Below are 24,659 nucleotides of genomic sequence, written 5' to 3'. Positions count from 1 at the left end.
TTCCGCACGTCGCTGCGGCATTTCACTCCATTGACTGCAATGTAATCGGGAAATCCCGCAGGGAATAACGCAGGTAGCAAATTCTGTGCGGTTCATTGCGTTTTCCTGCGTTGTTCCCTGCGGTATTTCGCAGTTTCAGGACATAATGTTCATCACTGCCTGCCGTTTGCAGGGAAGGGATGTCATTATGACAGGAAGAGGAAGCGGAGCAGAGTAAACACACGCACACATCACAGACACAGGCATAGAACACACACATATCGCACTCACACACCGACACAGACATATAGAATACACATACAAATCAAACGGACATATAAAAAATAAATGGGCTCCGTCGTATTTTTACCGTCCAGCCGAGGTAAACACACAGCGGTGGACCGGTATTCACAGGCTGGAGAGGGCGAGGGCCAGGGTTAATGCCCCCTCCCCCCTCCTGCAGCAGAGAATATCAGCCCGCAGCTGCCCCGGGACTGTCGCATCCATTATGTAGCAGTCCCGGAGTGTCCCCGACTCTTCCTGTTGCCGTGATGCGGTGGCAATCAGGGTATTAATGAGTTAACAGCAGCGCATCACCGCCACTAAGTCCAGGCTTTAATCATGGCAGCATCTATGAGACAGGTTTCATGATTAACCTATAAGTAAAGTTAATAAACACAAACACCGAAAAATCCTTTATTTTAAATAAAACACAAAAAAGCCCCTCTGTCACCACTTTATTAACCCCCTCCAAACACACAGCTCCGGCGTAATCCACCGAGGTCTCACGTCGCTTGCATCCAGCCGCGACTGACACTGTACTGAATGCAGCCTTGCAACGAGTCTGCAGAGGTAACCACAGGTCATTTCTCACGGCCGGTAATGTGAACACACTACCGCTCGGGAGAAATGCAGCGTGTCGATTGTTGATTGATCTGTCCTTTATCTATCTATCACTCTATCTATCTATTCTTCGATCTGTCTATCTGTCTATCTATCTATCCCTCTATCTATCCCTCTATCTATTCTTCTATCTGTCTATTTATCTATTTATCTATCTATCTACTATCTATCTCAGAAGGAAATGACTTTTTTTTTTCTTCAATGTGCTTTATTGCATTGAATGCATTAAAACACATGTACCAACCCACGGCAAAACCGCGGTAATACCGTGGCAATACCGCGGTAAAACCGCAGCAAACCGCGGCAAACCACATGCGGTTTTCGGGTGTGGTTTGCCGCGGTTTTTTACCGCGGGTGCGGTAATCTTTCAGACCCTGCGGAATGTTCTTAAGCAAATTCCGTTTTCCAGTGCGCACAGGGCCTAAGGCTTTTCCTGACATTGCTATGCAGTGATCTTCAAGGAGCATTAAAGTTTCATTGAACATTTCCTCAGTGAAGTTGATGAGTTGCTGAGGATTTTTCCTTATAATCTGCATGAGGATGTCCTCACTGAGATCAATTTTGTACTTTGTCCAAATCTCAAGAGGATTTGAAATGCTACAGGTTGTTAGAATAATAGCAAAGAGGTGTCTTAGTCGCTTTGGGGTTTGTGTGGCTGCTGCTTCACTGAGGGTCATGTTCCAGTGTTCATCATTTTCCAGAAGTCCTTTTCTTTAGGCCTCTTTCACACGTACGTGCCTCCGGTACGTGTTTGGCAGTTTTCTCATGTACCGGAGACAGGTACACACGTAGACCTATGGATTCCTATGGTTTTGGACACACGTAAGTATTTTTGCACGGAATATGTGTCCGTTCCGTACTTACGTGTGTCCGTGTGTTTCTCACGGCAACATGTCCGTTTTTTCTTCGGCATCAGGGGTGTCACACGGAACGCAAACGTGTCACACGTAATGCAAACGAACAACACGGATGTGTTCCGTGTGACACGCACCGGAGAAAAGACATATGTCTGTGAGAAAAAAAAAAAAACTTTACCCACCTTCTCCAGCCCTCCTGTCTCTGCCGCGGCTGTCACTTGCTGCCGACCGCCGCTAATTATGCTAATTGAATTTTCACTTCACTGCGGCTGGAAGCCGCAGCAGCTGGGAGTCGGCAGGACCGTAGACCGAAGTTCAGCACCACGGACAGCGACACCAGGGACAGGTGAGTAGAAAGTTCCGTTCTCCGTGTGTTATCACGGATAACACACGTGTGCCATAAACACGGCTCACGGAGGGCAAAACGCACCTCGGACACGTCTGTGAAAAACGTGCGTGGTTTTTCACGGACATGTGAGAGAGGCCTTAGCAAGCTTCCCTGAATGTTTCACACACATGTCCTTCAACGGTCTTCAGGTCAGAAAATGATGTAGGGTCTTTGACAACATGAAGTAACATGCACAGGTAGAAGCACTCTGCATTTGACAGATGAACAGTGTAGACACTACCAAGAGTATCAGTTGCTTTCACCCCTGTATAGCCTTCAATATCAAACTCCCATTTCCTCCGTTCCAGTGTTTTTCTGGAGCCATTCCAAGTGTAGTACTTTGGTAAATCACAGTAGAGAATTGTTTTTGCAAAAGGGTCTTGTTGACACAGCTCAAAAAATGCCAAGCGGGTGGTCTTAGGTGGTGTTAGGAGCTGCTGCAAGTTTGCTTGGTTAAAGTAAATTCTCTGTCCATTTTCACACTCAGATGCACAACTGGTGGGTAACGCTCATGAATGGAGAATCCTAGTATTCGCCAAACAGCTTCATTGCTGCTTATGTACCTGCCCATCTGGAATGCCTCCACTTCAACAATAATAGGTCCATTTTTCTGGAATTCAAAAACTGCTTGATCACTTCCTTTGTGGACATATTTGCAGATATACTTGATTGATTTCACAGAGTTGCAAGATTCGACATTTATGTGGGCCTGGAAGATTTTTGAGAGCAAAGGGTTGTGTGTCGCCCCTGCGTCAGCAGCCTGCCGCTGCTGCTTGGATCCGGATCCGTGGTGGCTTGAAGGGTCTCGGGAGTCGGGGTCGCGCGGCCACTCAGAATAAAGGGGGTTATTTACAGGGGATTGTATGGACAGTTTGTGACGTCACCCGTGGTGCGTGGTAAGATGGAGTACCACCGCTGCAATGGGGAGTACCCGGTGGTGATGGTGTGGGCAGCCATATGTTTAACCCCTCTACGGGTAGGGGGATGCCCCCAGGACTCGGTGTAGGTGACAGGGAGGTGCCGTTGGGATGGTCAGGGATCACTTAAGTACTCACTCAGTCCAATAACGCTGACACCGACAACCTTTGTAAACCAAAGTTCTTGATATCGCTGCAGCAGGAAGGGAACACGCCTGAATCCCGAGCCCGTTGGTGTTATTTGTTAGCCTGTCGCCTTTTCCGTGGCACCTTACTTCTAACTGGGCCTTTTAACATAGAACTATCGGGTCCCGCTCACCAGTGTGGCTAACTGGATGAGTTTTCTCTCAGGGTTCACGCTTGGGATTTTTTGGACTATGTATTGGGAAAGTCTTATCCCCCTCGCTGCACTAGCACCCCGATTTTGGAGTGGGTGGAGAACGGATCTTGAAGGCTCTGTCCTCATCGGGTAAATTGCCAGAATGCCTGAAGCTCCTTCCTGACCAAGGGTCCACGTACCCCTTCATGCCCTGGCCCCTGCCCGGTGATGGCACAAGGCCACCGGCTGTCCTCCTCGATAGTCCTGGCCCCTTATCACGATCCCCTGTGACCGGGGTCCAGCTCCTTCCAGGCCTAGACCAACGTCTGCCACCTAGTAGTCTCAAGGAGCCCAGCTCCTGACCTCTTCTCACTTTCACCTCCAACACTACACCGACTGCTCCTTACACTCCGTACCTCTCCTTAACCAACCCCCCAAGTGGGTGACCCTATTCCCTTCAGGTCAGCCACTGGTGTGTCTGGTGGGTGTGGTGCAGAGTGTTCCTAGGATTTTGATTAGTTTGTTCTTGGCAATGTGGCGCCCTGGACAAGCCAGGACGTCACAGGTACTGCAACAACACACCCCACACCCCGGTTAGGAACATCAAAGTCAGACACAAATCCTTGTTGCCTCCCTCCAGGGGCTGATGTCCATACCAGGTGGGGCGGAGCCAGGCAGTTGGCTCCTCCCATAGAGGAGTTTACAGTCCTGGAGGCGGGAAAAGGAGAGCAAATCAGTTTGGAGTGTAGAGAGTGAGAGTCAGGGAAGTGGTAGTGGAGGAACTGACTGGCTGTGTCCGGGTACGTGGCCCGGGCACCTGACAGCAAGGTAGGCAGACGGTGGTGACCGTCTGCAGGAGAGGCCGATTGACGCACAGCCGTAAGGACCGGGGACGGGCGGTGGCCCGACGGTACCGGATCGGGGAGCGAAGAGAAACCAGCACCATCCGGCAGGGCCTACAGACCCCGACCAGGCTAGGAGTCGCCGTTAAACCAGTCAAATCCGTCAGCGACGGGAACCTCCGGGGTTTCCCAGCAGTAAAGACCCGACTGAAGGCAACCGTCCAAACCGTGAGGGAGAGAAAGCTACTGCCAGAGCTAGAGCTCCCAGGGCCAGAGCCTGCGGGCAAACAGGGGCTCCCTTAGCCAACCAACCGCTGGGGAGCGGGTTACCGGTGGGAAGCCATTGGGGCCGAGAACATAATACCGGTGCAGGGAGAGACAGTTACCGCCAACCTACCGGGAGTGACCGTCGCAGCCGTCTGTGGGACTCGTCCATCCAGCCGTTTGTTTTACCAGAGACTCCGTGTGTGTTACTGGCTGAGTAAGTACCACCGTGCCGTCTGGCACTGATGCGCTGCCCCGCGACCCTGCACCTGGCCAGGCCCCGCAAACCACAAAATAGATAACAACTCCGGGCCCCGGGATTACCAAAATCCCCATACCTACGGAGGGGAGAGAAACATCTCAGCTGTTCCCTGCCATCGCTCCCGGGATCCCCGTACAGAGCAGCGGTGGTGCCCCAACCTCACCACACACCGTGGGTGGCGTCAAAAACCGACATCCCAAACACCAACAAACCACACCTTTCACTCACGGGCGAGGAGCGCCGCTCGAGTCCCCAGATCCGGCCCAACGCTCGAGCCACCGAGCAGCAGCAGCGCCGGACCCAAGCGTGGTGAGCGCAGCGCCCCGCCGCCCACGACAGCAACACCAAAGGTTAGTAACCAAGGAGGAGGTGGATATCGTTCAGGAGGGCAGATTGCACAATACCCTGTGACGACCTGATAGGCCAGGGCGTCACATTCCCCCTTGATTAAACATAGCTCGTCCCCGAGCTACAGGACACCAGAGGTTTATTTTTGGTTTTTTTTTCTCAACTGTAGAAAAAGGTAAAAAAGGGTTTACTTTTTTATTTGCATTTTCATTCCACGCAGGGGAGGCTTGTCACTTAAATGTTACTAACTTTTTTAAAGAATTCATCTCCTCAACGGTGGGATGCTACCGGTTTCAGTGGTAGCGGAGTCTCAACCTGCTCCGTTGCAGCCTCTACCCATGACAGTCCAGTCCCAATGTCCCAGATCCTGTTAACCCACCACCCAAACAACCTGACCCGCTGCATACCTATGGTGGGTCCATGACCAGGTTAAGGTCCCGGGCGTTGTGTTAGATGACTCTGGTGGGCACAGGAGGTGCAACTATATACAAAACACAAGTTTGTGTTGGTCACGCCAGTCCTGTGACCTTGGTCCATGTTTACTATATATTCAAACTTAACGGATTCCATGTACCGGGTGTACACATTTTAGCAATCTTCTAGCAAATCTGGTAAGTTTCACTCTGTTCATTAAAAACTGGTTAATTAAGCACTTATTTACTAACATTTCTATATGAAAAACAATAAACTGTGGAAAACAACAAACGAAAGCACCGATACCTAACAATTCTATGGCATCGTTAAACCATTGGCGTTTTTAGCATTTTTTTTCAAGCTACCGGGTCCCGTAGTCACGCCTCCTTGCGGCTACGCACCACTGACAACGGTACAAATTCTTCCTCAGAGATTGCATGCTTGGTCACTTCCAGGGCATACCAGCCTCGCTCTCCGCAATGCCGGGTGTAGGTGACCATTTCTTCGGGTTGGAGGTTGCGCTCGAGGTGCCCCCAGGGGAGGTGCGATGCTACGCCCCGCCGGGACACAAACACCCCAGCTGTAAGGCCTGCTTCTCGGATGAAACCACACCCTTGCTCAGGGTCAAACCGATCCACGAGACCACGGCACCGTGGCCCTCTTACTCGTGAAGCAGCGCTCCTCACCTGCTCCTTTTCTGCTCTGTTGCGGGTGGCAAGCTCCCGCCGTTTCGTGTGGTCATCTCAGCTTGTAACTGGTGCTGGTGTTGTTCCCAGTAGGGGGCGTCAGCATCCAGCTTCAGCTCCCTAGCTGGCTCTGGTTTCATGTGGACTCTTGCGGCCCCAACAGCCGTCAGGATGCTGCGCGACAGTGGAACCGGGAGATCTTTAGGCTCCACTTCCACCTTGGCAGGTAGAAGAACTGACTGCTCCGCAGCCGGGGTTGCAGGGTCCGGGTGCTCTGCCTCTGAGGACGGGCCCGGTGATGTGGTCGGGGTCTGGGTGACTGCTGTCATGACAGGGATGAGGGACAGCACCGTCGTTTCTGCAGCTGGAGCTTTACTCAAAGACACCAAAGGTTCCGCTGCCGGGTTGATGGGGGAAGCTTGGCATCCGCCGAGGACGGGGTAGGTGACGGTGAAGGGCTCGCTGCGAGCGGGGGGCAGTCCGGATCCCTCAGCCTCTGTGGCCGGATTTGGGCAATCAGTAGGGACTGGGTAACCGCTTACCCTCTCTTCACGTGGGATTTCCATCTCACGGGCTCGCACCGCCATCGCCAGGCTCCTCATCTTTTCCCTCCAGTGGTTTAAGATAAACAGGAACTGCGTCCGCATTCTCCTGCACAGCTGCTCTGTCTCTTACTCTATCCAAGTCGCGGTCCCGGGAACAGCATGTTCCGGTGACCAGTCTCGCTCCGCCATCTTTAGTCTGCGTCATCCAGGAACGTTATGGCAGAGTCCTGGTGTCCCTGCTTCTCTTCTGCTGTTGTTACATTCCGGCACGCCCCCTCGGTTTTTGCTTCGCACTCCTTTGCGCGCTGTGGCCCTCTGTGAACATCCGGTTCTGGTCTCGCACTCAGGATGAAGGGCTTCGCACGCTTTCGAGGGGAAGATGGCGTTTTGGCACAAAAAGATGGCGGAATTGGCTGGAAGAGGGATTTTGACTCGCGGTTTTCGGTTCTAAGGTGCACGTCACCCAAGTAAGTGGGTCCTGCTAGGATCCTGTTCATGACGCCAAAGTTTCCAAGGTGTGCCAAGGAGGAGGTGGATATCGTACAGGAGGGCAGACTGCACAATACCCTGTGACGACCTGATAGGCCAGGGCGTCATAATTGTAAGGCACTACCCACCTGTCAATTTCTATCTCTTGGAGTGATGATCCAACACGCATTTTGTGCTTTGCTGTGAAACCACCATCCCCTGGCTTTCTGCTTCGGTAGACTGGATATCCATCTTGTCCTGTTTCGGTTTCTTGGGCCAGGGATCGTGGGTAATGCTTTGAACACCTGCTATCAATCATACAGGGAGAATTTTTTTTGAGACTCCCACACGGACCATGGATCATGTGTTTTGTGATGGTGTCAAACAGCAATGGGTCAATCTGAGGGTCTGGCAATTCGGCACTGATGATATTGTCAATTTCGGTAGGCTGTATTTTTTGTTTCAGCCAGATCAAGATGTGGGCTTGAGGAAGACCTCTTTTTTGCCATTCAACTGAATACATCCAGCACTGCGTCTCACCATAAATATGTGATTTTGTGATGAGATTGATCACTTTTGAAAGTTTCTGTTTGAAAACCCGAGCAATAAGGTCATGGAGATTCACTGTTTTTTGGCCCGGCAACAGGTGCCCTCCAATTTCCTCCCAGGCAGAATTGCAAGTAAATGTATTGAAAAAATGTGAACGGCCATACTTTCTCACATAAGTAATTGCATCCTGTGTGTATTCATGCATGTGTCGTGGGCTTCCAGTGACAGTTGATGGAAGAATAACCATTTACCCCAACTCTTTTAGATCAGCATCATTTGCAACAGCTTCTCTAAGGTGAATATATTCCTCTGCCCTGAGCTTCTTTTGATTTAGTCGGATATATAAAAGACATTCACTCTCAATCTTTGCATACATGTCAACAACAAATTGTCAACAACAAATTGGACCTTTATATTTTATGATTCAAAATTTCAAACTCCTGTATCTGTAGATTGCATATGAATGGTTGCTTGGATTTCCAATTCCCGAATCCAAAAAGAACAGGATCAAGTTGATGGTAAAACTAAGAATAAACCATATTTATAGTCAGAATTAGTACAACGTACATTCAGAGAGAAGAGAATAATATAACTGTACATGAGAAGTGTAAAAACCCCCCACTTACATGATATGTTTCTTCTACCCCAAAAAGCCAGTATAAAGTAACTCCTCATTCAATCCAATAGGAGTGAGGGTTTTAAGATCGAAGATCCACCTAGCTGCAGACCGTAATAAGGGTTTATGCATCGATCCTCCTTTGCCAGTATGCAAAATCTTTTGTAAACCTATCACGTACATATTCTTGCAGGAATATGGATGGTGATGGATGTCCAATTCCTGATTAGTCAGCCGAATGAAAGTACTGCAGGTAGAAAAATGTTCCCTCATAAATGTAAATCTATGGCCATTTCCCCCTTATCAATAGCACCAGCAATAAAAACATTCTTTGAGGTGGTCCAGTCAGAGATCTTGAGTCTACCAACAGAACCTGGCATTGGGCAAAACCTCAGTCCAACTGAGAAGCATGCCCTTCATCAATTAAAAAATAATACCACCTTTATCATTAAAGAAACTGACAAGGGGGGGGGGGGCAATGTGGTACTATGGCCTGTCATAATATACCTTGAGGAGGCCAAAAGACAATTTACCAACACCAAGTTTTCCCTAAAAATTCCTTCCGATCCGACTATGTTTTTTTCTAAAAAATTAAAAACTCTTTTGCATAATGCATGTAGTGTGGGTATTATCAACAATAAAGAGAAAAAGTACATGTGGGTGGAGAAACCTGTAATACCTACTTTTTACATGCTGCCCAAAGTGCACAAAAGCAAAACTGTACCAACTAGGTTGCCCCATAGTTTTCAGCTTTGGGAGCCTTTGCGTGAAGGTAGGCACTTACCTTGACTTTTTTCTGCAACCCATGGTCCTTCAATTGCCATCTTACATACAAGCCTCTACAGATTTTGTCAGATTCTGCCGGACAACTGTTCCAACACATACTTTTTTGGTGACTTGTGATGTGGAGTCATTGTACTCCAACATCTGACATCAGGATGGCATCAGAGCTCTCATAGTTTCTGGATGTCCAAACTAATTCAGATAGGATGCACGACTCATTGTTATTGGATCTGTGCACTTTTGTGTTGGAGCATAACTATTTTGTATTTGATACGAACTTTTATTGGCAGATACCTAATGTGGCCAGGGGGCGGGTTGCATGCCAGCCTATGCAATCTGTTTTTAGGATGGTGGGAGGCAGTGTATGTTTTTCTATCACAGCTCTACAAGCAGCATCTAATTCAATGGTGACGCAATATAGATGATGTCTTCTTTTTGTCCACAGGCATAGAGGAATCATGTCATGAATTACTGGCATCTGTAAATCATAATAGCCACAACATTTACCTCACTTATACTATGTCATATTCCTGGACATCAACATCAAGATCAATGATGACCGGCAGTATAGAGACCTGTACTGGAAACCTACGGTTACTAATAGCCTTTTAGGATTTGAGAGTTTTCATCCTTTCCATACCAGAAAAGGGGTGCCAATCGGGCAATTCTTAAGAATATACAGAAATTGCACCTTAGATGAAGATTTTCATATACAAGCCAAAGATCTGATGGATCGCCTTAGGAAACGGGAATATCCCAGGAGTGATATCTCTTCAGCTTATCAGAAGGCCATGAGAGAGACACAACAGACTTTGATGGAGAAACGAATCACCAATCAGGACCAACCACTTTGCCTGGTTACTGACTTCAATAACCAATGGACCAAGGTAAGGCAAATCCTACAAAACGATTGGAAGATTCTTAGCACAGACTCTCAAATTTCCTCTCTAATGAGTGATGTCCCTCTTCTGATGGCCAGGAGGGCACCCAGATTGAGAGCCATTTTAACTAAAAGACATTTCAAAAGACCAATCCGTAGACTCAATAGAGCAACGATAATTAGAAGCTCTTTTTCCTGTGGAGGATGCAACATTTGTCAACTCATGTATCCTATAAAGGACAACTTTACTTACCTGATGGACTCAAAAATACATAAACTATTAAAGTAGTTTACGCCATTATTTGTTCTTGTCCAAAGGCCAGACGTCTCAAGAGCTAAGAAGAATAATCCAAAAACACACTTCAATAATCAACTTGGCCAATTCGGACATGAAAAAAGGTAAATCCTTCACTTCAGGTGTATCGCATTTCCTACATCCCTATCAATGTTCCTGTAAGAATATCTGTATGATAGGTTTTCAAAATATTTCGAGTACTGGCAGAGGAGGGTCGATGCATAAACCCTTATTATGGGCTGAAGGATTGGAAATCCAAGCAACCATTCATATGCAATCTACAGATACAGGAGTTCGAAATATAGAACCATAAAGTATAAAGATCCAATGAACTTTTGACATCTGTTGAAGAAATCTTCCCTCTCCTCTTCTATTAGGGAGATTGGATCATCCATTGGCAATTGGAAGTCAACCATCTATCCATCAATTGACTGAAATATTGGCCCAATAACAACTGGTGTTAGGAAATGCATGTACCGAGCAGTAAGGACTAGCAACTGGCTCCCATCTAATTTTCCTCTCTAATTTTAACAACATAGCACAAGATATTATTTTTTTGCATTGGTTCTTTTACTGTTACCTGTCACTCGTCAGTCTCAATATGTAATCTCTCTGGTTTTTACGTTTTTTTTCTGCATTATTCCAATAATATATTTGGTTGGAGCTACTTGTACACAATTTAGGCTCTTTTGGCTTTTGGTAATTTATTTTATTAATAGAACTGAGGATGCGGTTCGATATATGTTGTTATCCTTTCTATATTATAGGTAACCAACGGCACCACAATTCTCAGTTACATGTAGACCGTATGGGGCTTCCCTTATCTCTTTAGGTCCTAATTAGAGTCATTTGATTCTAATAGGTCTCCTTCTGGCCAATTCATACCTGGCAGAATAACAAATCTGCCTACCCTCGTCAGATCAGAGCCGCTATGCGGTTTGAAGTTAGGCACACACCAGCACAGGAGAATAACTGGAAATCCCTATTTGTCAGTTATTTCAATTTGAAGTTTAGGCTATGTGTCCACGGTAGAATGTACCTGCGGATTTTTCTTCATGAAAATCTGCGACTTTCGCGGCAAATCCGCACCTTATTTTTGCCGCGGATTTACCACGGATTACCGCGAATTTGCCGTGGATTTTGATGCGGATTTTTTATTTTTTTTTCCCCATTCTATACCCAAAATCCGCACCAAAATCCGCAACAATAATTGACATGCTGCAGATTTCTCCGGATCAAAATCCGCGGCAAATCCGCCGCGGAAGAATCCGCAGCATGGACACAGCATTTCCAAAATGCCATTGAAATGGCTTGGAAGTGCCGCTGCTGCAGATTTTCGGAAAATCCGCGGCAAAATCCGCGCAAAATCCGCAGCGTGGGCACATAGCGCTGCTTGCTTATGTTATCTTCACATTTCATTGGAATTATATGTGATTATGCTCTCATTTATTTGTTATATATCATTTTTTTTTTTTATCGATCAACATTCCCATACCCTCCTTGATCTTTGCATTTCCACGTACTTCTATAATTTTGTAGTTCATACTGCTTCTTGTAACAATGCAATTCTCATGTGCATAATTTTCTTATTAGCGTGTGTGTGACTACAATACATTGGTGATTACAAATATATTAATAAATAATGTGGGTAATTCATGCCTTGTAGCCTGATTTACATGTAACTATGCACATGCTAGCATGTTTTCTTACATCTTGGCAGTTCGGTCACAAATCACGTTCAGTGTCCTTTATCATGCTGCTTTTTCAGCGTTATTATGATTTTGCATTTAGGTTGTGGCTGTAAGGCATGTTCACGCATGTGCGGTTACTTTTATTATGTGCTCTTATAGCGGTACATCAATTGCACAATGAGGTTATGACTATAATATATATTCACACATGCGCAGTCCTCATTTTACTCGCACATGCGTTGTGAACATGATACCCGCGCAGGCACAATGGATAAAGGGCAGTGTGCTCTTCTAGGGTGATCGCCGGCGCCTGCATATATGCGATACCAATATGGACGCTGACTGCAGCACATTAGTGTAAGCACTTCTCACAGGTAGAATCAATCCAATTTGACTTAATTGCGCATTACCTCTGTTTATATACGTGCTTATTGAATCCATAGGTCACTTCCCCTGACAAAGGTGATAGACAGCGTAACGTGTGGGGTTCTACCACGACCTCTTCTCCACTCTGTCAACCTCCCTTTTTGCAGCTCACCACCTGGCACACAGCAACCACTCCAGCCTCCTCCATTATGGATGCTTGGAGTAAATACAGTACATGGTAACACTCTGAGACCTTTTTTTTTTTTTTTGCCTGTCACTTGGCCTGGTGTGCGGCTATTTCAACCAATTCTAAGATCTACATCTTGACTATTGTGTGCACACATATATAACCTTATTATTTAAATTTCATTGACTATTAGCATATGTGGGTGATTATTTATCCTGATTTTGGTCACCGGTACCACATAATACTGGCTCTATATTATGGCATAGGGGATAGGTTTTTGACTTTTTCTATGGGTATCACTTTGTAACATCCTAATTACCCCTTTTTCACAATATACATCTGGTAACTTGAGGTCCCTTTGCCATTATACATACAGGTATGATAGATATGCTCCATACTTTACATGGTGTTCATGTTGTTACTACTACAGATATAGTGGCTTGTCTATAGGTAATTATTTTCGTATCACCTTTTTTTTTTAGTTCTATAATTCTATACATCCATATAATGATATGTTGAGCTTGGAATATTAGTGCTGATATTTTGGCAAATAATACACATTATATATATATATATATATATATATATATATGTATATATATATATATATATATATATATATATATATATATATATATATATATATATATATATATATATTGTGTATGTGTGTGCGCTGCATTGGGGATTGAAACAATGGATATGTTATTTTCATATTGATTATTATTGTATAATTCGATCACCATCACATGAGTGGTATATTGTAATCCTATCGGGGTTGTGGTTTGTGACAAATCTGGTTTTTAAATGGTTTTATGGTGTGTTTGTCTATGGATTTAATACAGATTTGTACATTCTTATTTGTATTTACTGGTGTGCACATCTAAATTGTGTGAAGCTTTTCTCCTTTTCTTGATCAATTTCCATTTCACACAAGGTGCTGCACTCAGAATTAAATAATTTGTTGCCTGTGTACCCTCTAGATCATTATTATTGCAATAAATATCACATTCAATTCTAAATGTAGTGCAACATTTTCTAAATTGTGTCCCAAAGTATTTCAATTCTATTGAAAGTCTTTTTACTTCTGAGTAACATAAGTTAGTGAGCCAGGTTCAGTTTATATTCTCAATTTCCAGCTATCATTGCATCTAAGATAAAAGCGGGACTCATCACTGAATAGGAGAGACCTTAATTCCAGCCTCCAGATGAAGAGCTCTATACCATGGAAGGCTTTGAGAGATGGGGTCAGGTTAGCTGCGGTCACAGGTGAAGGGTTGTGGGAATCTCCAGCTGTGACGGCAAATCCCCTGAGTGATGTCACCGCTCATCGCTAAAGCTCAGTCTTTGCCTTAAGTCCACAGCTGGCAGTCATGTTCCATGATTGTGCACTCTGACTTCCGATGTCGCAGAGCTGGAATTATCATGGGACGTCGTATGAATTACGTCAGACCTGCAGGCATGTTATTGGGGTTAATAAAGTGGTGAAAGAGGGAGGGTTTTTTGTATTTTTTTTTTTACTGCAATTAAAGGATTTTTTTGGAGTTTGTGTTTATTTACTTTCCCTTACAGCTTAGTAATGGGGGTTTCATAGACCCCCCATTACTAATCGAGGGCTTTGTGACAGCTGTGAGCTGCAAATAAACCCTTATTATCCCGATTGCCACCGCACCAGGGCAATCGGGAAGAGCCAGGTAAAGTGCCGGGATTGTCACATCTAATGGATGTGACAATTCTGGGTGGCTGCAGGCTGCAATTTTTAAGCTGGGGGTTCCAATAACCATGGGTCTCCCCAGCCTGAAAATACCAGTCCCCAGCTGTCAACTTTATCATGGCTGGGTATCAAACTTGGGAGGACCGCACGCTGTTTTTTAATTATTTATATAATTTTATTAAAAAAGCTGCATGCTGTTCCTCTTATTTTGATACACAGCCAAGATAAGCACATGGTTGGGGGCTGCAGCCTGTAGCCGTGTGCGTTATCTGTACTGGGTATCATAATATGGGGGGGGTCCCTACGCCAATTTCTTAATTAATTAATTTATTTATTTATTCTGTATGCTATAGACCTGCAGAAAGAGTCTGTGATTTGAAGTGTGAGACATGCTGTCAGTCAGCGTGGGGGTGCGTCTGACTGTAACCAATCACATATGCAATTTTATGCAATGAAGGTAATGAGCGGCCCTGGAAGTGATTGAGTTGCCAGAAAGCAGTTACAGTCGTGCTGGTGCCTCGGATAAGTATAAAGCTCTTCCTTTATTATTTTTTTCTTCATTTTTCCTTTACTTTTTTGTATTTCCTGAGTGCCGGATCCAGATCATTAGCCGGAATTCCTTGGCCCGGCACTTGGGTACGTTTAAAACCGCGCAGATCTGGACTTTTGCAGTCTGGGTCTGCCCATCACTAATCACTAATAATGATGTTGGGTTTGCTCATTATTTTTCTTTTACATCTGTAGAAACTGGCTATTTTCAGAATCTGGAGGTGACGTGCTAAACAGTAGGACTGATAACATCAATGCTTCCTTATCAACTGTAGGTTTGAGAACCTGTAGCCACAGAATATAAAATAAAAACACATTGCTGTTTCTACTTATCTTTATTTTTAATAATAAAGACGTAAAATATGACAAAATACATCTCTTTTTGGCACTTATGTTTCTGTACAGCTGGAGTTAGACTTATGAAAATTTTCATCAAATAACTGGTTAAAAAAACACTGCGTGGTGATATACCTAATAATTATTCAACCAACCAATTGAAAAAATTAATTTAAAATGGCCTATAGTAATTTGCTTTAGAAGCTGTTGCACTAGCACTAAATACATCATAGCCCTTAATGCTTCAGCATCAGGTAGCAGGGCCAATCTTAGCTCATTTGCTAATTTTACTGGTCTTTATATGATTACTTTGTAGCAATATACAGTATATTTTCTGCTTTTATTAATGTAAACAGCTAGTTACATGTAAAATAGTAAGCACACAATATACAACATTAATGGGCATTTTGCTAATTGCCAACATCTGGATGGAGGAAGAAACAACGTCTTTAGTTAAAATAACGTTTAGAACTAGAGTTAGATTCGATAATGCAGCCTAACTCAACCAATAATATTCGCTAAAGGTTTATGTGTTTTATGGTCCACATAATCATCTCTGACCAATGGTTAAGTAGTGATAAGCCATATTACTCTTTACATAGAATAACACTTTTAACAACATAAAACTTATTCATCTTGCATCCAATAACATTCCTTTCATAATTGAAACGATAAAAAAACACTGAAAAACTTAGTTTTTTGTTTTAATAAATATACAATTAATACCATGGACATTTAGCTAGATTTGGCACTCCTTTACATTCATGGATAACTAATGCACATAACACAGAGCAATTTGTGACAATCTAGCTGGCCACAAGTTTAGTAGCTGTATTAAGTTGGCTACATAGTTAGGTTTTTCCCAAAACATAGCAGTTAGAATTGTGTTAAAGAACAGATATGGTTATGATAATCTGAATTAGTAAAGACTGGTTACAGCGTAACATTTGTAACAAATACTGAATAACTCACATTCTGTCACTCTATGTGTCACTTTCATATCCACATACACAAATGAGAAGCTGAACTAACATGGTTATACCCCTTTCACACATCAGTTTTTTTCCATTAGTCACAATCCGTCAAATTAAAAAAAACGGATTCAGCGACTGATGCCGCTGGATCAGTTTTTTTCTCATAGACTTGTATTAGAGACGGATCTGTCGAAAATTCTTTGTCTGTCGGACGGAAACAATGTACAAAGTAACGTTTTTTTGTCTATGTAGAAAAAACGGACAACGACAGATCCGTCGACGTCCGTCATTTGATAGAATGGAAGCCTATGGGTGCAGGATCCGTCACAATCTGTCAAATGATGGAATCCGGCGACGTATCCGTTTTTTCGTTGGATCAGTCGCTTCAGTTTTTCCACAATCTGCGATGGATCCATCAATTCGTTGAGCCAACGGATTGTGACTTACGGCAAAAAACTGATGCGTGAAAGAGGCCTTAAACAGCTTTTATCTTCCTTTGTAGTTTTCTATGTCAGAATATCTTAGAAATGGAGGAATATGCTGCTTAAAGGATAAGACAGAGCACAGAGGCTCTGAAAAGCAGATACCCAGTAAAGTGAGATGTGTTCTTTTAGGTGAATATAAGCTTTTTTACTCATAGTTCTTGTTCTCACAATATACAGCATTGATGGTAAGTAGCATTATCGGAACGACTGTTGCTCCAAACTTTCTTTAATATATTAGTAGGTTAGTACACAGTGAGCCATGCATTCAACTGCAAATATTTCAATTTCTAGATTTTTTTACCATTTAACTTTATGATTAGTGATGAGCAAACCTGTGGATATTCAGGTTCGCCGAACCAGCATGGACTAAACAAAAGAAATCGGGTTTGGCAGCTGAATTTGATCTTGAATTTGACCCCGAACAAAGAACGCCATACAAGTCAATGGTCGATTAAATCTTTTGGGCTTTAAAATGGCCATAGTAAGCACTAAGGGAGCTACAAATAAAGTTAAATTGTAGTAAGAGCAGGATAGTTATGCATACCGTGTTTCCCGGAGGATCACACTGCAGTCAGACTCTCTTCTGGGCCCGCTTATTCTGTAATTGGTTGCAGACTTCTATACACGACCCCCAACCTACAGTATGTCCATATATGTGATTGGTTGTAGTTAGTGTGCTGTATTGGACTGTAAAAATAAATAATTTTTAAAAATAACGTAGGTTCTCACCATATTTTCACAGCAAGCAGCCCCCACCTGTGAGCTTTACTGTATCTGGATATTAAAATAGAGGGGGAAAAAGGACGTAGAGTCTGCCCCAGTTTTGATATCCAGCCAGGGTAAATCAGAGATGATATTGGCCCCCTTCAGCCTAAAATACCAGCCCGCAGTTGCCCAGAATTGACACATCACATTAGATGTGCCAATCCCGATACTTTACCCAACTCATCCTGATTGCCCTTGCGCAGTGGTATTCAGGGTAATATAAGGGGTTAATGACAGCTGTGATTTGTCAACAAATGACAGTTGCATCAAGCCCTAGATTAGTAAGGGGAGGCATCTGAGACTCCCCCATTACTAATCCTGTAAGTGAAAAGAAATAAAATACAAACACTGAAAAAATACTTTATTTGAAATAAAATGCACACACCCTCCTTCATACATTTATTAACCCCCAAAACACCCTCATAGATCCAACGTAATCCATACAAAGTCCCACGCCGAGCCTCAGCTCTACTATATCCGGAGCACGCAGAAAAAGGAAAACATGTCCGCTCTCTGCAATCTCCAGGAAACACTGAAAGCAGTGAAGGGTCCTGGCTGTGAGCAGGTGACATCACTCATTTCTAGCAAAGGTCACCCGGGTTCCCCTGCTGGCCTCAGTGAAAGTGTTGCCAGATTGTGGGTCACGGCTGTGACTCATAATCCGACAGTCAGGCAGCATTTTCACTCAGAGCAGCGGGGGGTAGTCCGGGTGTGACCACCACTGAATTGAGTGACATCACCAGCCAATGGGGAACCCAACCTGACTGTGAGCAGGTGATGTCACTCAGTTCACCTGAGGTCACACTGGGGGTTCCCCCGCTGTCCTCAGTAATAGTTGAAGCCCCTGCCGCACTGTTGGATTGAGGGTCACGGCTGTGACCCACAATCTGACAGTCTGGCAGCACTTTCACCGAGAGCAGTGCGGGAACCTGGGTGTGACCTTCATTGAAATGAGTAACTTCACCTGCTCACAGCTGAGCTTTATCCACTGTGCCAAAATCTGAGGAGCGTGGAAATGTTTTCCCTCAATGCAGGCTTCGGATGTAGCAGAGCTGAAAATCATTGTAGAGCTTTTTATGGATTACGTCGGATCTGCAAGGTTGCTTTTGGGGTTAATATAAGTGGGAAAGGGGCTGTGTGTATATTATTTAAAATAAAGGATTTTTTCAGTGTTTGTATTTTATTTCTTTTCACTTACAGGATTAGTAATGAAGGTGACCCATAGACACAGCCTATTACTAATCTAGGGCTTGACTTTGTTGACAAATCACAGCTATCATTAACCCCTTATGTTACCCCAATTGCCACTGCACCAGGGCAATCAGGATGAGTCGGTAAAGCACCAGGATTCTTACATCTAATGTGATGTGCCAGTTCTGGGCAGCTGTAGGCTTGTAATTTTAGGCTGGGGGGCAATATCCATGGCTGGTCCCATCGTGATATTACCAGCTTCCACCTGTCTGCTTTACAATTGCTGGTTATCAAAAATGGGGGTAACCCTATGTCTTTTTTTCCCCCCTCTATTTTGATATCCAGCCATGGTAAAGCTCACAGGTGGGGGATGTAGCTGTTGTTTTACCCGCGCTGGCTATCAAAATATGGCAGGAGCATTTTTTATTATTTATTTATTTTTACACTACTATACAGAAAACTGACTGTAACCAATCACAGATGCAGATACAGGTTGGAGGTGTGCATAGCAGTCTGAAACCAATAAAAGACACTGGCACAGAGAGTGGGCGGGGAAAGCAGTGAATATTGTTGAAGCATAATAGGTGAACCCGGAAGAGAGTCTGACTGGAGTGTAGTCCTCCAGGAAACATGGTATGTATAACTATCCTGCTCTTACTACCATTTAACTTCCATTTGTAGCCGGTTATTTATTTATTTTTTTCAGCGATTTCCGTGGCCAATACTTGGCATGGCTGCGATAGCTATGGTAGTGCCCACTCCCTAAAAGTTTGCTGATTGGCTGCTCTGCAGCCTTTCAAGAGGCTTTATTTGGATGACAAATCAAAACATGAACAGGACGTACAGTCAAAGATCTGAGTTTGCGGTTCAGCACCAAACACAAGGTGTTTGGTACGGACTCATCCCTATTTATGATCATAAAGCATGCATACCAATGTAAACGTGAAACCCAAACATTGCGCTTTTTGGTAAATTAAATTTCACTAAATTACATTGTATAATACTGAATGGGCTGCATATATTACATTGTTACCACAGGGTTAGCAAGGGTCTGTCATTAGATTTATGCTCAAAAAACAATTAAAGTGCAAGGTAGGGTAGTAAAACAAAGGTGGAAACAACTTATGGCTAAGATACAAAAACGTTGCTTTTTTTACAAATAAGATCTGAGTTGGTTTAAGGGCAGTTGAAATCCAGCCAGAGCTCTGGATATTAGCAATAACCCCCTGCCAGGTTGATTTTCTTCTGTAAAGCTCCCATCAGTCATTTTATTTTGCAATATAATCCTGTTCATACGCCATCTATTCCCCACCCGCAGTGGCATAGTACATTGACAAGACAAAGCAAGAGTTTGTGCCCCTTGTGCACTCCCCAAGTCCATTGACCATTCGAGTATTAAATCCATTATTCCACAACCACATGAATTGGGGAATTGCACTTTAAGATATACTGACCATCTGCATTTTGATAACAGCCAACAAAATTTAAAAAATAAAAGGATATGTTAAAATATTTTACTACATTTTGTTAAGGGTACTATTTTATTACTTTAGCCCTAATGCTAATTGTAACCATATCCCTAAACTTAGTAATGATTAGAAAAAAGTTTCAAAAAGGAAGTTTTGAAGCTGGAAACTTGGATTCACTAAAATAATCTCTTTTTTATTTCAAATATTAAAACATCAGTGGAGCCTGAAGGAATACATTGACGCATTTTGATTCTGTATGAGTCTAAAAGGTGCTTTACACGCTGCGACATCGCTAACGATCTCGTTAGCGATGTGACATGTGATATCACAGATGCGAAATGCCGAGATCGCACATAAGTCGTTTTGTAGCTCCGATCACATGTGCGATCTCGGCAGATCGCATCTGCGATCTGACGTGTCACATCACTAACGAGATCGCTAGCGATGTCACAGCGTGTAAAGCACCCTTTAGTCGTAACATATCCATATCGGTTACTGGCAAAATTTGAAACCATTAAAACAGGTACTCCCTCTGATGACATCATAATTAGTTAAGTAGAATAATATAATACACATGTGAACCAACTAAGAAAAACACAATTCTAATACCATCCTTATAACCTTTACATTCATCCACAAAATTATATTCAAAGACCCACGTGATAACAATAAATATATCAGTTCATATACTAATACAAAAATCCAAAACTTAATAAATAAACATTAAATCATTACGATACTTTAATCCATGTGGTATCCTCATATTTAATTTTATAATCCATCGGGCTTCATTTTTCAATAGTAATTTCCTCCAATCTCCACCCCTTTTAGGCTTATTAATTTTCGCTATACCAAAAAATGAAAAGTAATCCAAATTACCACTATGAATATCAGTAAAATGTTTTACCACTCCTAAAGTGTTAACAGATGCCCGCTATATGTTCTGCTATTTTTACTTTTAACCGTCTTATGGTACATCCCACATAAAGTAGATTGCAATGTGTACACCTGATAATATAAATAGTGTATGTCGTTTCCCAATGAACGACCTGATCTAGAGCAAGTGTGACTCATATCCCTGAAAAGTCTTTATTTTATGTGAAAATTGACATACCAAACACATATTTAGACTGCACCCGAAAAATAATAAGGAAAGCCAAGTTTTAGAAAAGTTTTTTTCCGGGGCAGAAGAAACTATGGGACAATATGTCCCCCAGCGTCCTGCTTCTCTTGGCTAAATAAAATTCACAACCTCCTTTAAGAATTTCCACCAACACTTCGTCCTGAATAAGTACAGGTAAATACTTTTATATTAAACATCTGATTGTATTAAATTGTCTACTATATGAAGTGACAAAGCTAATCCTATTTTCTCCCTTACTTTTCTTTTATTTTTGAACTCACTCCCATTCAATCATTCTAATCTAGAGACCTTATCAATTTTTACATTGCCCCTTTTGAGATTCTGCTTCCTATAACCTCTCCATTGTAATCGGGTTTGTATAGATTTATTTACTCTTTTTTTAATCCATTTTTAGACAGTATACTCTGGTAAGGTTGTTTCCTGATGATATTCTTAATGTTTGGAAAGGATTAGAGTTCAGCAGACTGTAAATAATCCGGGTCCGGTGGATCCGCGGCGGATCCGCAAAGAAGTGAGAGAGAGGGAGAGAGAGTGAGAGAGAGAGAGAGAGAGATCGGACGCGGAAACCGCGCGGATCCGGATTTTTACAGTTCGGGTCCGCTCAACACTAGAAAGGAAATGAAGCAGCAATACCAGTTTATTAATTATATAAACATGAACAATTTCATTTAAAATTCTCTAAATCAGTGCTTACTAAATCAATCCCTTTTTGGATCTTTTTCTCATGGGGGATTCTATTCAGCAAAAAGTCAATATTACAATGTTTAGAAAACCCACAGTAGGGAATACGATATCGGAAGCAAGCAGTTACCATCCGAGCCATACTATTGCTTCTAGCCCGTATGGAGAGCTGGTATGGGTAAAAACGGATTTGCACCAACAATGAACTTTTTGATCAATAATGTAAATCTATACAAACCCGATTACAACAGAGAGGTTATAGTAACCAGACTCTTAAAAGGGCTAATGTAAAACTTGATAAGGTCTCTAGAACAGAATGATTGAATGGAAGTGAGTTAAAAAAAATCAAAGAAAAGTAAGGGGAGAAAATAGGATTAGCTTTGTCACTTCATATAGTAGACAATTTAATACAATCAGAGGTTTAATGCAACAGTATTTCCCTCTCCTTAATCAGGACGAATTCTTAAAGAAGATTGTGAGTTTGTAGGCAAGAGAGGCAGGATGCTGGGGGACATATTGTCTTCTAGTTTGTTCTGCACTGAAAAAAAAAACTTTTCTAAAACTTGGCTTTCCTTATTATTTTTCAACTGCGGTCTAAATATGTGTTTGGTATGTCAATTTGCACATAAAACAGACTTTTCAAGGACATGATTCGGACTTGTTCCAGATCAGGTCATTCATTAATTGTGAAATGACATATGTTATTTATATTATCAGGTGTACACACTGCAATCTAATTTATGTGGGATGTACCATAAGATGGGTGAAAGTAAGAATAGCAGAACATATAGTGGACATCAGAAAAGGGAAATCTGTTAACACTTCAGGAGTGGTAAAACTTTTTATTGATATTCATAGTGGTAATTAGAGATGAGCGAACCGGTCTCGTTCGAGTTCGGTTCGTCGAACGTTCGACGAACCGAACTCGAACCAATAGGCTATAATGGGAGGCAATTACAAACATAAAAATGCATGATAAATGTACACAAATAGTTAATAAACATTGCCATAACACTTACCGGTCCCCGCGATCCCTCCTGCACTCTGTCTCCTGCAGCTATTCCATCCGATGATCGCTGAATCCTCCCGGTGACCATCACTGCCAGCAGTGATGCAGGACCTATCGTGACGTCAAAATAGCCATGTGACCAGTCACGTGGCTATTATCTCATTGGCTACAGACTGGTCACATGACTATGACGCGTCATGTAGGACCTGTCATTGCACTCTCCGGTACACGGTGCACATATGTGTATCGCCGTGTACCGGCGACATGCTCTAGCACATGGTCGACTCCCCGTTCCGTTAGGGACCGGCTGACACAGCCGGTCAATAACAGAGATCACCGTTGCCATAGCAACGCAGTTAGCGGTGACATCACCGCTAACCGCGGCTCTGAGAGCACCGTTGCTATGGTAACGTGTCTGTCAGCGTTACCGCTGTTACCGCTGACAGCCAGCAGCACTGATCTCTCACGGAGTGAAGGCTGCACGCTGCTTCCCGATTGTAGTGAGGATTGTAGTGAGGATGAGGTGCCCCAGCTCATCAAGTGATGAGCTGGGGCACCTCATCCTCACTACAATCCTCACTACTACTACACTAGTGAGGATTGTAGTGAGGATGAGGTGCCCCAGCTCATCAAGTGATGAGCTGGGGCACCTCATCCTCACTACAATCCTCACTACTACTACTACACTAGTGAGGATTGTAGTGAGGATGAGGTGCCCCAGCTCATCAAGTGATGAGCTGGGGCACCTCATCCTCACTACAATCCTCACTACTACTACTACACTAGTGAGGATTGTAGTGAGGATGAGGTGCCCCAGCTCATCAAGTGATGAACTGTGGCACCTCATCCTCACTACAATCCTCACTACTACTACACTAGTGAGGATTGTAGTGAGGATGAGGTGCCCCAGCTCATCAAGTGATGAGCTGGGGCACCTCATCCTCACTACAATCCTCACTACAATCCTGAAGTGCAGTTTCTTCAAATTCATTTAAAGGGACTTGGAACGCTGAAATTGCTGCTTATAATTTAAGCCTCTATTAAAAATCTTTTTGCTTATGGATTGAAAAAAACTTTCCAAGTATCTGAAAAATCATATTGCAGTGATAGTTTCAATTGGCATTAAATATCATATGCCTTGAAGCATCACTTAATATACTATACTAGATTTAATAATTGCTCTACTACCGGCCGGGGTACTGCAACCAGACACCTGGTATCTGTTTGCTGCACTATCAATTACTTATTCTTTATTTTTACTTTTATTTTTATTTCTACCATATGTGGTTTATACTTCTTTCTTTTTCTTTGTTCTATTGTGTGAATTGTTTTGAATAAATTTGTGTCTAAAACAAGGATAGCAATAAAAAGTATAAAATATTAATAAAAAAAACCTCTTATCAGCGCTGGTTTATTGGGGATTTATTGGGCTGACAGTGGGTAATAAAGATGGAGTCTCTAATGTGTCTGTGTATTTATTTCTATTAAAGTATTTTTTCTCTGTGTGGTGTCTTTTTTTTAACCCTTTATTGGAGATTCTTAATGGCCGGGTCAAACGTGCCTGACATTAAGAATCTCTGGCTTAATACTGGCTAGTAAAACAAAGCCAGTATTAACTCATGATTACCCAACAAGCCACCCGGCTCCAGGGCTGTTGGAAGAGTTGGATACAGCGCCAGATGATGGTGCTTCTATGAGAGCGCCATTTTCTGGGACGGCTGCAGACTGAAATTCGCAGCAGAGGCGCCCAGAAACCTCGGGCTAACCTGTGCCACGGATTCCA

The 24,659-nt window shown here is 43.2% G+C and overlaps 1 pseudogene; it reads right to left on the bottom strand.

Moving 5' to 3' along the window:
- Positions 1-2,225: 2,225 nt before the first annotated feature.
- Positions 2,226-8,117, bottom strand: LOC142246652 (uncharacterized; annotated as a pseudogene).
- Positions 8,118-24,659: the final 16,542 nt, after the last annotated feature.

The sequence above is a fragment of the Anomaloglossus baeobatrachus genome, chromosome 7 (assembly GCF_048569485.1).
Source record: "Anomaloglossus baeobatrachus isolate aAnoBae1 chromosome 7, aAnoBae1.hap1, whole genome shotgun sequence".
Taxonomy (NCBI): domain Eukaryota; kingdom Metazoa; phylum Chordata; class Amphibia; order Anura; family Aromobatidae; genus Anomaloglossus; species Anomaloglossus baeobatrachus.
The sequence above is the reverse complement of the archived record's forward strand: the minus strand, read 5'-3'. Positions and strand labels throughout refer to the sequence as shown.